At 38.1% G+C, this 12,703-nt stretch overlaps 1 protein-coding gene across 5 annotated transcripts in view; it reads left to right on the top strand.

Annotated features, from left to right (window-relative positions):
- The window catches only part of HYDIN (HYDIN axonemal central pair apparatus protein), a 383,131-nt gene that overhangs the window by 66,278 nt on the left and 304,150 nt on the right, over positions 1 to 12,703 (top strand). The window lies entirely within an intron of this gene.

Raw genomic sequence — 12,703 nt, forward strand, 5'->3', positions numbered from 1 at the left:
TGGAAGTTGGTGCATAAAGCTGCTTGAATAAAAAAAAAACAAGCCATAGAGTGGGCAAAGACATCTGCAAAAACAAGTAACTGCATTCAGAATATTTGAAGGACTTATACAAATCAATAAGAAAAAGACAACCCAAGGGAAAAAGTCAAGGGACTTGACACCTCAAGACATTTCATAAAAGGGGACATCCAAATGGACAAGCAACATATACAAAGATACTCAACCTTATTAGTAATCAGGGAAATGCAAATTAATACCACAGTGAGCTGTGATAATACACCCACAGGATAGCTAAAATTTAGGTTTCTAATAGCAAGTGTTAGCAAGTTTGGGTGGTATCCAGATCTCTCATACACTGCTGAGAGTATAAAATAGGTACAATGACTTTGGAAAACTGTTTAGCATTATCTACCATAGTTTAAGATATGCTTACCCTATGATCCAGCAATTCCATTCCTAGATAGATACTGTTTGGCCTTGTGTGCAGACAGACATTTATAAGACTGTTCATAGCTATCTTATTCATGGTAGCCTCAAACTGGAAACAACCCAGATGTTAACCGATAGTAGAATAGATTAATAAATAGTAGTATATTTCAAACAGTGAACTATTAAACTTAAATGAAGAGAAACAGATTGCAGGTATATGCAATGAAATAGTTATATAAAGTAGAATAAAAGAAGCCAGACATAGAAGATTGCACACTGTGTGAGTCTGTTGTTTCAAATATTAAAACCTGAGCAAAGCTATAGTGTTTAGGGATGCATACTTAGGTAGTAAAAGAAAATCAAGGAAGTGATTTCTATAAAAGTGAAGATAGTAATTGCCTTTCGTGGGGAGAGATGGCTTAGTGATTGAGAAGGGATGTGTGGGTCCTTCGGTAGACGTAGTAGTTGCTGACAGTGTTTTGTTTCTTTACTGGCATGATCATTACACAGATGTTCACTTTATAAGAAATTTGTTATCTGTACATTTTGGAGATACCTTTCTCTGTATATATAAAATTTCACAATAAAATCTTTTAAAAGGCAGTATCATTTTAACTTTTACCCACCTCATTGTAACTAAAAGTAGAATTTATCAAGTGCTCGAATTGTAACAATGCTTTTCACATAAGAGATGTGACCAAGTCTGAATGTGGATGGATATGCAAAGTCAAAATCCAGTTAGATTTCTGGGTGCTTGTTACTGTATGCTAGAGGCCATATCACTAAGTTTCATCTTCACTCCTCAAAAACAATATGATTTTATTTATAATTAGTATAGTACTTTGCAAATAGTAGATAACTCTATGAAATTAAAAGATAATTGAATTCCCATGTGAGAAAAGTAATCTGTTTTGGAGCTGTATTACTTGTAGATTCTTGGTTTAAATCATGAAAATGATGTGAATTGGGGCTCACAAATAACAAATAAGCTCTTTCTGCAGCTGTGGCTCTCTCTTTTCTTGTTGTTACTGTTAAAAAAAGAAACAACAGACCCCAAGTGGTGTCATTTGTGCTAAACTCATGTCAGCAAACCCAGACTTCGTACCTAATCTGATTACAGTCTCAACCTCTCCTAGGAATGTTATCATTTTTTTAAGATGTTATTTATTTATTCATGAGAGACAGTGAGAGAGAGAGAGAGAGAGAGAGAGAGGCAGAGACACAGACAGAGGGAGAAGCAGACTCCGTGCAGGGAGCCCAATGTAGGACTCGATCCTGGGTCTCCAGGATCACGCCTTGGGCTGAAGGTGGCGCTAAACTGCTGGGCCACCCAAGGGATCCTTCGGAATGTTATCTTTAACCAGTCAATTTGGAATTACCTGGGCAGCACTAGTGAGGTAATCTGCTGGATATATCCCATCCATACTCCACAGAAAGGTGAGGTTGCTTGAAATAATCCATTATTTTAACTTTCTTTTCATACCTCTGTCTGCCAATAAAATCCTTCCATTTTGTAGCGCTTTTTGGAGTTCCTTTCTTTTTCCTTGTTGGGATGCTGCCTAATTCATCAATAATTGAATAAAGTCAAATGATCTTCAGATTTACTCAGTTGAATTTTGTTTTTGTTTTTTTCTTTTAGAGAGAGAGAGCATGAATGAGAGAGCAAGAGGGGGAGGGGGAGAGGGAAAGGGAGAGAGAATCTCAAACAGGCTCCATCTCACTATCTCTAGGCTACAACCTGAGCCGAAACCAAGAGTCCGATGCTTAACCAACTGAGCCACCCAGGCACCTCTGAATTTCGTTTTTTAACATTGCCTTATTCCTATGTGGCCCATAGTTGGCTGTTCCTGGCCTGGTTCTACAGTTTGAACAAGTTTCAAACTTTGACACTTTTCTATGAGAAGCAGTTCTTTTTGTAATTTGAGGCCTAGGAAAATTAGTTTTCACTCTGCATCTTGTGGTATTTTGACTTACAGGAAACGCGTATTTGGTCTTCACTCTTTCTGGTACAGAGGTCCTAAAACTCTTGGAATTTCCTGAGTGAGGAAAACAATAAAGGGGTCTTTTGTTATGGTAATGAGCTGACTTTTGGACTCCACCTAAGGGTGAGGAGCTGATTGCCTGAAGAACCAACCATGTGATTCCAGGATTACAACTTGCAGTCCCACCCCCAGCCTCTGGGGAGGGGAGGCTGAAGAGGAAAGGGACAGGAGGTTGAATCAGTTTTTTTGTTTTTGTTTTTTGAATCAGTTTATAAATGGCCAAATTTAATCAATCATGCCTATGTAGTAAATCATCCATAAAAGTCCAAAAGGACAGGATTTGGAGAGCTTCCAGGTTGGCAAACGCATAGAGATTTGGGGACAGTGGTACCCTTGGAGAGGGTGTAGAGATTCTGTACTCTTTCCCACATATCTTGTCCTCAGCATCTCTTCTATCTGCTGTTCCTGAATTACATCCTTTTATAATAAACCAGTGATCTAGTAAGTAATATGTTTCTCTGAGTTCTGAGAGTCACTCTAGCAAATTAGTCCAACTTAAGAAGAGGATCTTGGGAACCTCTGATTTATTGCTAATTGGTCTAAATTACAGGTAACACTCTGGGCTTGTGACTAGCATCTGGTGGTAATGGGAGAGATAGTCTTGTAGGACTGAACCCTTAATCTACAGAATCTGATGCTACCGCTGGGTAGATAGTTTCAGAATTGAGTTGAATTGTAGGACAGCCAACTGTAGGGAATATTCCCCTCTCCTCCCCACCCACATTGGAATTGGTGACCAGAGCAAAATACATCTTCATTTTCCTTTTCTTCGACAAGAAAAGGGTCAAACAAGAAGATTCTTTTCTGAAACTTGTCTCTTTTATCTGCATCAGATATAATAGGTCACACATTCTGCAGAGACAGATTATTTTCAGGAAGTATTTCAAGGAGAAGAGAACAGAGGCCATTGTGAAACCTATGAAATCTAAAGTATTCAATTTAAAAGAGATAAAACAGAAAACCAAGGAGCATAACAGCTTTAGAAACAGTAGAAAAACAGAAGATGAAGTAAGATTAAAAAAACTAAAATCAGTTCTTTTATTCTGAGTTCCTGGAGAACCCTTCACTGATAACATAAGTCTTATTGCATTTGAGCATTTTCCCTAATTTTTTCTTTGATATTTTCCTGCTAAAATGGTGTTTGGGGGTAAAGAAACATTTATTAACATTCCAGAGTATAATTGCCCTGCTCTCACTCCAACAGTAGCAGAAATTGAAGACACGAACAGATTCATTGCTTTTTTTTTTTTAAACCAAACTTTCTGCTAATACTAAGAACAGATATGCCAGATACTGTGCAAAGCACTTTACACACATTCTCTCATTTAATCCTCACACTAAACACCTGGGGTATACGTGGTAGCTGGCTTTCAAGATGGCTCCCAGCAATCCTCCCTTCCTGTATCCATATCCTTGTGTAGCTTCTCTCACACTGAATAGGGCTGATTAGTGGGACCAATTGCATAAGTGACAATGTGTGACTTCTGGGTCACAGAGGACATTGCAGCCTCTCCCATGGTCTGCTGACTGCTTGTTGTGAAGGTAGTCAGGCATCATGACACAGAGACTCCAGCAGCCCGGTTGAGAGACCCATGAGGAGAGGAACTGAGGTCTTCCACCGAGAGCCAGGACCACCTTGCTTAGCCATGTGAGCCATCCACCTTGGAAGTATATTTTTCCAGACTTAGTCAAGCCTTCAGATAGCTGCCACCCTCACTGCCATCTTTGATCACAATGTAAGAGATCCTAAGCCAGAATCACCTAGACCTGTGTCTTTCAAATTTTTGAGTCACAGAAACTGTGAGAAGTGAGAAATGTTTTGTGTTGTTTCTAACTACTAAGTTTGGGGGCAATTTGTTATGTTGTAATAGGTAACTACCATTATCTCAATTTTACAGTATTTTAGTTTTGTGTTTCAGCAAAGGAGGGACTTGAGGATGGAATAAGAAGGCAGGAATAAAAATGTAAGGAAATAAGTCTTTGAGACATTTAAGATGAAGGGAAAACAAGAAGAGATGAATTGAGATGCGGGATGAAGTAGAGTTCAGGTCATCATGATAGATATTTATGTGACATATACATGTCTCCATAGTGTCTGGGGGCTTTCACTAATTTAATAATATATGTCAGTAAATTCTGCTTTACTAGGCAGCAGCCCATTCTACATTTGATCACTTTTAGACTCAGCTCCCTTATGAATTCCTAGAGGTAAGCAAAACTCATTTTTGTGCAGAAAATGAATTTTGTGCTTAAGAATATCTATCCTAAAATGTTTTTTCCTTTTTTCTTTTTAGAATTTAGTACTGCAAAATCAGTAAGGCAGAGTTTTAACACAAACCGTCCTACAAGGTTCTTCATCCTAAGAGTTAACTGAGAATACATTTTCTTGTCTTTTCTGAAAGAACCTAGACTCTGTTCCATAGAAACACAGAAGGAGCCCAAGGTTGACATTTAAATTAAGGAACATAAAACAAAAGAGAGAAATTGTTCTGGGAAATATTTTAGTCTTGTGAAAATTCTCTTTTAATAAATGCAATTAATATGAAGTTAAATTCAAATATTAACTGAGCCTTTTTCTTTGTATTCACACATGATCCCTACAGTCAAGCTTATGTTCTAGAGGTAGAGACAGGCTTGTTAGCAAATAATTGCAATACAATGTATTACCTTCAATAATAGAGGCATATGCAAAGTACAGAGTGATTGACACTCTGTTTGCATTAGGGAAAGCCTTACTTCTGGGGACCCTTGAGATGGGTTTTGTGGGATGAATAGAAGTTTGCCAGCAGATGGGGATAGGGAAGTGAGAGGAAAGGATGAACTTATACAAGCATATTAGAAGTATGAAATAGACACATTTGGGGATTGTGGAAAGTCATTTGTGTGGATTAATTAACACATTTATGAAATAAGCATATGTACTGGGCAGTGAGAATACAGTGGTGGAAAAGACAAAGTTTCTGTCTTCAAGGAGCTTACAATCTATTGGTAGAGGGAGATGATCATGATGGGGTGAGCATGATACAGAGAAGGGGCAGCCTTGGAAGGTCAGAGAAGGCTTTCTGAAAGAGGTGACATCTGAGCCTAGAAAGACAAATAGGAGTTAGTGGTGGGACTGGGGGTGCAGAAGGAAAGGTGTTCCAGGTGGTATGTATAAATCTGGAGGCGTGTGAGCACTTGAGAGATTGTGAACTGCAAATTGCACATAAAACGAAGAAGAGCAAGTTCCTGGTATGTATGTCATGCTAAGGAGCTTACAGAATATTCTGGTCTAAAGGATTTTAGGCAGAGAAATGACATGACCTTATTTTCCCTTGAAAAAGGTCACTGTGGCTTCAGTGCAGGGTGGCTAGAGAATGGAGTACTGTGAGGATGAGATGCTGGAGTCAGGGAGTTCACCTAGGAGGTTGTTCTGGTTAAGACATGAGGAGTACAGTAACAAAGGAGGGCCACAGGGATGAAAAGGAGGAGATGGATGTGTGAGATATCCAGGAGGTCTAGGCAGAATAGCGTCATGAGTGTGGACTCTGGAGCCAGAGTGACTGACTGGCTGTCTTTCCAGCTCTAGCCTTTACTAGTATGAGAACTGGGGCAGGTTATCTTCTCTGTGCCTCTGGGTTTTTAAAGCTGTGATTTGGGGAGAATAATAGTATCTACATCTAGTACATAATGTTTGGAACACTATTGTTTGTAGGAAGTGTTCAATAAACATTTAGTTATTATATGAATGACTGGAGGAGAGACAAGTCATAGATGAGAGGTGAATTTGGGGTGTGGACAATTGTGTGGATGGTGATTCCATTCACAGAGGGTTACAGGAGAGAGCAGGTCTGGGGGCGCATGCTGGGCTGGAGGCAGCTGTGGGACATAGGTGGGTGGAGGCATCTTGTTTGCAGTGTGGTCAATGGAGTGGAGCTCAGAAAGGATCTGGGTAGGCTTAAATCCTCTAGAATTGCAGGAAGGCACAGAATACAGGGAAGCTTTGGAATAGGCTGTGGGAAGAAAGCTGACAAGGACAACAGGGTGGTAGGTGTACAGGGCCCAGTGGGAGCCAGAGACTCTGGATTTATAGTGACAAAGTTGCACTGTTGTGCGGTTTTCTCCAGCAATCCTCACAGCCTGGGGATAGGAGAGAAGAGCAGCTGGACTGCCCCAGTATTGGGGTTTTACTGGCTGAGATGGTAAGACCTGGAATTGGGATGTTGACAGGACTGCTCAGAGACTGGGCAGGGGTTAACTGTGAGATGTAGGCTGCAGAGACAAGAGTGAAGATGTGAGAAGGGGCAAGGGAGCAGAAGGAGTTTAGGGTGATTCTTGGACTACCTGGCTTGAGAACGTGATCATGGAAATCAAGATGATGAGAAATAAAGGAGTGTGTATGTGGGTGCATATGTGCCTACGTGAGTGTGCGTGCAGGCTGTACAGGGGAATGGAGGGTGGAAAGAGATATAATGGCTATTTAATTAAAATAGAATTCTAGGAGTTTGTGAAGTTAATTTTAAAAAATAAAAATTTATTCTTGGTGGAAACTGAAGATTTGGTGATATGTCTAGCTGGTACTATACATGCCCTAATAAAAGTATTGTTATCTCTTTAGTTAAAAAGTTATTTGGTGAAAAAAAAAAAAAAAAAAAAAAAAAAGGTCTTGGGTCATGGCCCCTTTTACCATATTTTTTGACCTGAGGGTGGTCTTTAAAAGCAGGGTGTTAAGATGACTGATGGATTACAGGAGTCAAAGCATTCCAGGGATGTTAATGCATTTGGCCTATTTGCATGGATTCAGTTTTGTGTTAGATATTGAGCAATGGGCTAGGTGATTGTCATTTTTAATAACACTCTTGATTATTGATTCTGTCTAATTTACTGGTCGATGGTTCATTAGAAATTCACAGGCATCCATTTAAATACAAGGCACTATGCATTACAGTCTCTACTCAAGGAGTCTATGGTCTATTAAGATCAGAATAAGCACCCACATAACTGTAAAGTAGAAATTTTTAGGTGTCATAAAAGAGAGAAATAAGATATTGGAAGGTCAGAGTTGTTGAACAGTCACTTCCAGCTGGTAAGATCAGAAAGAAATTGCTTCGATAAGGAAATGACATTTGAATCAGGAAGGGATCTGTGCAGAGGTAAAAAGAAAGGACATTGCAGTCAGAAGGAGCATTGTGAGCAGATTTTTTGGGAAAAATATATTAACTCTTGTAGTTGAGCTACAAAGGCATGATCCAAGTACTGCAGGCTGGAATTGTAATAAGGTGTTAGTGATCAAAACTGGAAAACAACAAAACAGGAAAATGGTCAAGAATCTTAAAGTGCTTAAGAAATCAGTTATAGAAAAAAATTAGTTTTATTTATTTTAAGAAATTAGTTTTAATAAAAAATGCCAGAATCATCAAATTTTAACAACATAACTGCTTTGTGTTTTGGTTTGATAAAGAGAAAGTCATTGTTTTTCTCATCTGTTGAAGTTGTTGTTAAGTTACAGTATAGCTTATCTTTTCATAATTGGGGTACATCCACTAGCAAAAGATATTTATTTATACATCAAAGGATATGTACAGTTTTAAAGGATTGCCAAAAGGAAGTTACAGATTTACACGCTACCTGTAGCATGTGAATAGTACAGTGCCATTATTCTACAAAAAACCCAATAATTATTTAATATCTATTATTCATTTATTTGCGTCATGATCTAAACAAGGTGCATCCTTGCACTTGGTTTGTTTAGAACTCTTTTAATTTATAACTATCCCTTGCCCACAACCCTCTGATGCTATTTATTAGTTGAATAAAGGAGGTCATTTTCCTATAATATTTCCTACCTTTTTGATTTGGCTTAATTGTATTTTTCCAGAATATGCTTGTTCCTCCATTCGCCATGTTTCCTGCAGCCTGGCTCATAGATCTTTGTTAGTAGTTCTACATAGCTGGTGCTGTGTAGTGCATCATGTGTGGAGACACATGATATGTCTGGTTTTCAAGCATTTAATGTTGAGATTGGTTTAGAGGGCTCAGGTGTTGTTAGCCCAACTGAGCCATTATAGAGTTCTTCAGCAACAGCCTTCCTAATTATGTTAGCATTGATGATCTTTTGTTTTATTAGGGGTTACATAATGGTCATGATTTTTCTGTTGTTTGTTCTGAGTTTATTAGCTGGAGTTCTTCTGTGAAGAATCATTTTCCTTCCTTACCTGTTTGATTAGCTTGCAGTGCAATTTGTACCAAAAAAGTGGTTGATTCTTTCCTTTTATTATTTTCAAAATAATTAGTTTGGTGCTGTAGAACTTCCGTAGGTGACCAATGATTCTTTTTCTGGTATCTTTTAAACTTGAATTTTCAGAGACTTATCCATTGCAGACTTAAAAAATGTTTCAAATCGTCCTATCTTTGGTGAATGGGAACTCCTATTGGATCCTTTAGACACAATCCCAGTGGCCTTTGATAATGTCCTTGTTTTATTTATTTTATTATTTTATTTTTTTTAAGATTTATTTATTTATTTATGATAGACATAGAGAGAGAGAGAGAGAGAGAGAAAGAGGCAGAGACACAGGAGGAGGAAGAAATTGGCTCCATGCCGAGAGCCTGACGCAGGACTCTATCCCGGGACTCCAGGATTGCACCCTGGGCCAAAGGCAGGCGCTAAACCGCTGAGCCACCCAGGGATCCCCAATGTCCTTGTTTTATAGTAAAATAGAATGTTCCAAGTTCATCTTATACATTTTATGCATCAGACCTCAAATTACCCATTTCTCCAAGGAGATGTGGTTCCTTTTAGTGGGAAATGGTATTTAGAGTCTGCAGTATGTCCTTGGACTGTTATTGCTTACTGGGCCTTCATTGTTTCTGAACTTTTTCAGTAGGCAGGTTATTTAAAAGAAGAAAATAATCCTGAGCTCACACTTGTTTCCAATTTAAATGTAAGATTATAAGATTTCTTAATATGAGAACTTCTTTGGCTTTATTTTTTCTTAAGATGAATTGCTCGGTTCCTTTTTTTTTTTTTTTTTTTTTTTAAGATTTATTTACTCATGAGAGAGAGAGAGAGAGACATAGGCAGAGGGAAAAGCAAGCTCTCATCAGGAGCCTGATGTGGGACCCGATCCCAAATCCCAGGATTATAACCTGAGCCAAAGGCAACTACCCAACTGCTGAGCCACCCAGGCATCCTGAATTGCTCAGTTCTTAACAATATTGCTTTAACTACTTGTTTTAAAAATATTATTACTGGGTCTCCTAGCTAGCTCAGTCAGTAGAAGATGCAAACTCGTGGTCTTCGGGTTGTGAGTTCAAGCCTCATGTTGGGCCTAGAGCAAAAAATATATATATTATTACTCATATTATGACTAACAATAAGACTACATTTAATGAAGACAGTCAAAATACTATGTTTTTAGGTCAGTTGGAGTAATTGTTTTCTCTTTGTGGTTATGAAAGCAGCTTGATATACAGCAAAGTTCATTTCTTTCAGTTGTTTTTCAGCTTTTAAGAATTGATTTTTTAAGGGCTCCTGGGTGGCTCAGTCAGTTGAGCAACTGACTCTTGGTTTCAGCTCAGGCTATGATCTCAGGGTCATGAGATCGAGCTCTGTGTTGGGCTGCATGCTCAGCGTGGAGTTTACTTGTGATTCTCTCTCACTCTGCCCCTTCCACTTGTGCATGCTCTCTCTCTCAAATAAATAAATAAATCTTAAAAAATTGTTTTAAGTGTTTTAGAATGTATTTTTAACCACTTTATTGAGATAAAACTCACATAGCATACAATTCACCCTTAAGGTGTATATACAACTCAGCAGTTTTTAGCATATTTACAAATACATATTTGTGGTGCAATCATCACCACAGTCAATTTTAGAACATTGTCATCTTAGTAAGATATCCCATATCTTTTAGCCATACCCTACCCCCTGCCCATCCCTTCATTACTTCCAGCCCTATACAACCACTAATTTATTCCTTCTCTCTAGAGATTTCCCCATTCTGGACACTTCATGTGTATAGATTCATATAATATGTGGTCTTTTATAACTGGCTCACTTTACTGAGGATGATGTTTTTGAGGCTATTCCATGTCTCTGTGATCTAAGGGGGTACTTCAGCCTCACCCCTGGTTCTGGTATTTTCACAAAGGTATCTTGTCTCTGGATAGTTTCTAGTTGGTCTTTTTGTGAGAGAGACTGAAGTTGGCAATCACCTGTTCCACCATGTTGGTGACATCACATCCCATATTACCTTGTATTATAACAATTCTTTGCATTACATTTGATTTATTGTTTGCCTTTCTCTGTTTAGTATGTCTTCTTTGCTTTTTCTAAAATTTCTTCTGGTATTTAGAAAGATTTACCTTTATGTTTAGTAGTTTTTTGGTGTATAAACCCTTTAAAATACCTACATTAGTAATTTACTATTGTATGATAAAGTACCCCAAAATTAGTAGCTTAAGACAGTGAATATTAGTTTTCTCACAGTTTCTATGGGTCAAGAATCTAGATGTGGCTTATTAGTTGGGTGCCTCCTCCTCAGTCTCTATTATGCATCTCCAGTCAAGCTGTAGGCTGGGCCTGTAGTCATCTAAAGACTCAAATGAGGCTCGGAAATCTACCTGCAAGCTCATTCACATGGTTGTTGGCCGGCCTCAGAAGACCCATTTCTAAGATCACTCATGTCACTGCTAGCAGAGTTGGTCCCTCACCACATGGGCTTCTCTCTAAGCTTTCTGAGTGTCCTCTCAAAATGGCAGCTAATGATCTGAAAGAGAGCCAGACAGTACCCAAGATGGAACTGAGTCTCTTTATAACTAATCTCAGAAGTGGCATCTATCACTTGTGCTGTATCATATTTGTTAGAATACCTAAGGACAGCCCACACTCAAGGGCAGGGTATTATGCAATACATGAGTGCTTGGAAACAGGTATCACTGCCATCGTAGGGGCTTTCTACCACAATTCCCATAAGCTCCTTTATTCTATCTGGTTTAATAGTTTGACTCCTACCTGTTACTTATTCAATTATTAATGATCTTATTCTACTTTTGACTTTATTTCTATTTTTTACTTTTCTTTTAAAATTGCATTCTTTCAACTTTGTCAGAAACTGTTTAAATTCTATTTTCTCCTCATGTCTTCAACTTCATTCTTAAAATTAGCCCTACAATTAAATACATGAAGTGTTCATTGTGGGTCATTTTGCTGAAGTTCCCCAGTCACCTTTTGGTTGGCTGAAGCCCATCCTCTAGTAGAGTCCTCAGGAAGGGAATTTGTTTACTATTTTCCTTGAGCTTTTTACATGTTCAAAACTCCTTTTCTGTAGCTTCGGTAATTGAAGGAGAGCTTGACTGTATGTAAAATCCTTGGCTCACACTTTTTAGTTTTTGGAAAATATTATCTTCTATTTTCCCATTTCATAGGTTGTTTTTTCAAGGTCCAGTGACATCTAATTCTCTTGCCCCTGTGAGTTATTTTACCTTTCTGCCTGGAGGCTGTGAGGAGGTTAAAATTTTCTCTAAATGTCTAATAGTTCTGCTAAAATATGGCTCAGAATTGACCATCTGGGTCTGTTTTCATGGGCACTTACCAATCCCTTTTCATTATGTTTTCTTTTATTTCTGGAAATTTTTATTGGATGGTAGCTTGAAATATTAGTTCCACTCCAGTACTTAATTTTTCTTCTTCATGGGCTCCAGTTATAGTGTCTTGGATCTTTTTTTTGACTGTCTGCGATTTCAGCCATTTGTTCTTTGTTTTTTTTCTTTTTAAAAATTTCATATTCATTTCCTTGAGTATTTTACTGCTTTGCTTCAGTGTACCTTATTACATTTTCATTCAGATCTATTTTTCTTTATGCACCTCTTTCCTCATTGTTTTGGTCTGGTAATGACTTACTGTCTTGTGATCTTTTTAATGACTTTTATGGTTTTTTATTTGACATTGTATCAAGCATTTTTAGTTTTTGTTTTTTGTGTGTTTTGCAGGGCACAGTGTTGGGTAAACCAGCTGGCTATTACTGAAAACAAATCTCCACTTTGTTTTTTGTTGTTGTTGTTGTTGTGTTTTGTTTTGTTTTTAAATCTCCATTTTGTCATAAATAGGCCTCCATAGTTGCAAGTGTCCTACTGACAGGCATAAGGAAGGATATGTAGAGGGTAGATGTCTTATCTCGTTGATTTGGAGATATGGAGTGGCTGTTTAATAACTTATTTATGACTATAAACTTCAAAAATTCTCCAGAAAC

This window comes from Canis lupus, chromosome 3 (assembly GCF_048164855.1).
Source record: "Canis lupus baileyi chromosome 3, mCanLup2.hap1, whole genome shotgun sequence".
In the NCBI taxonomy this organism is placed as follows: Eukaryota; Metazoa; Chordata; class Mammalia; order Carnivora; family Canidae; genus Canis; species Canis lupus.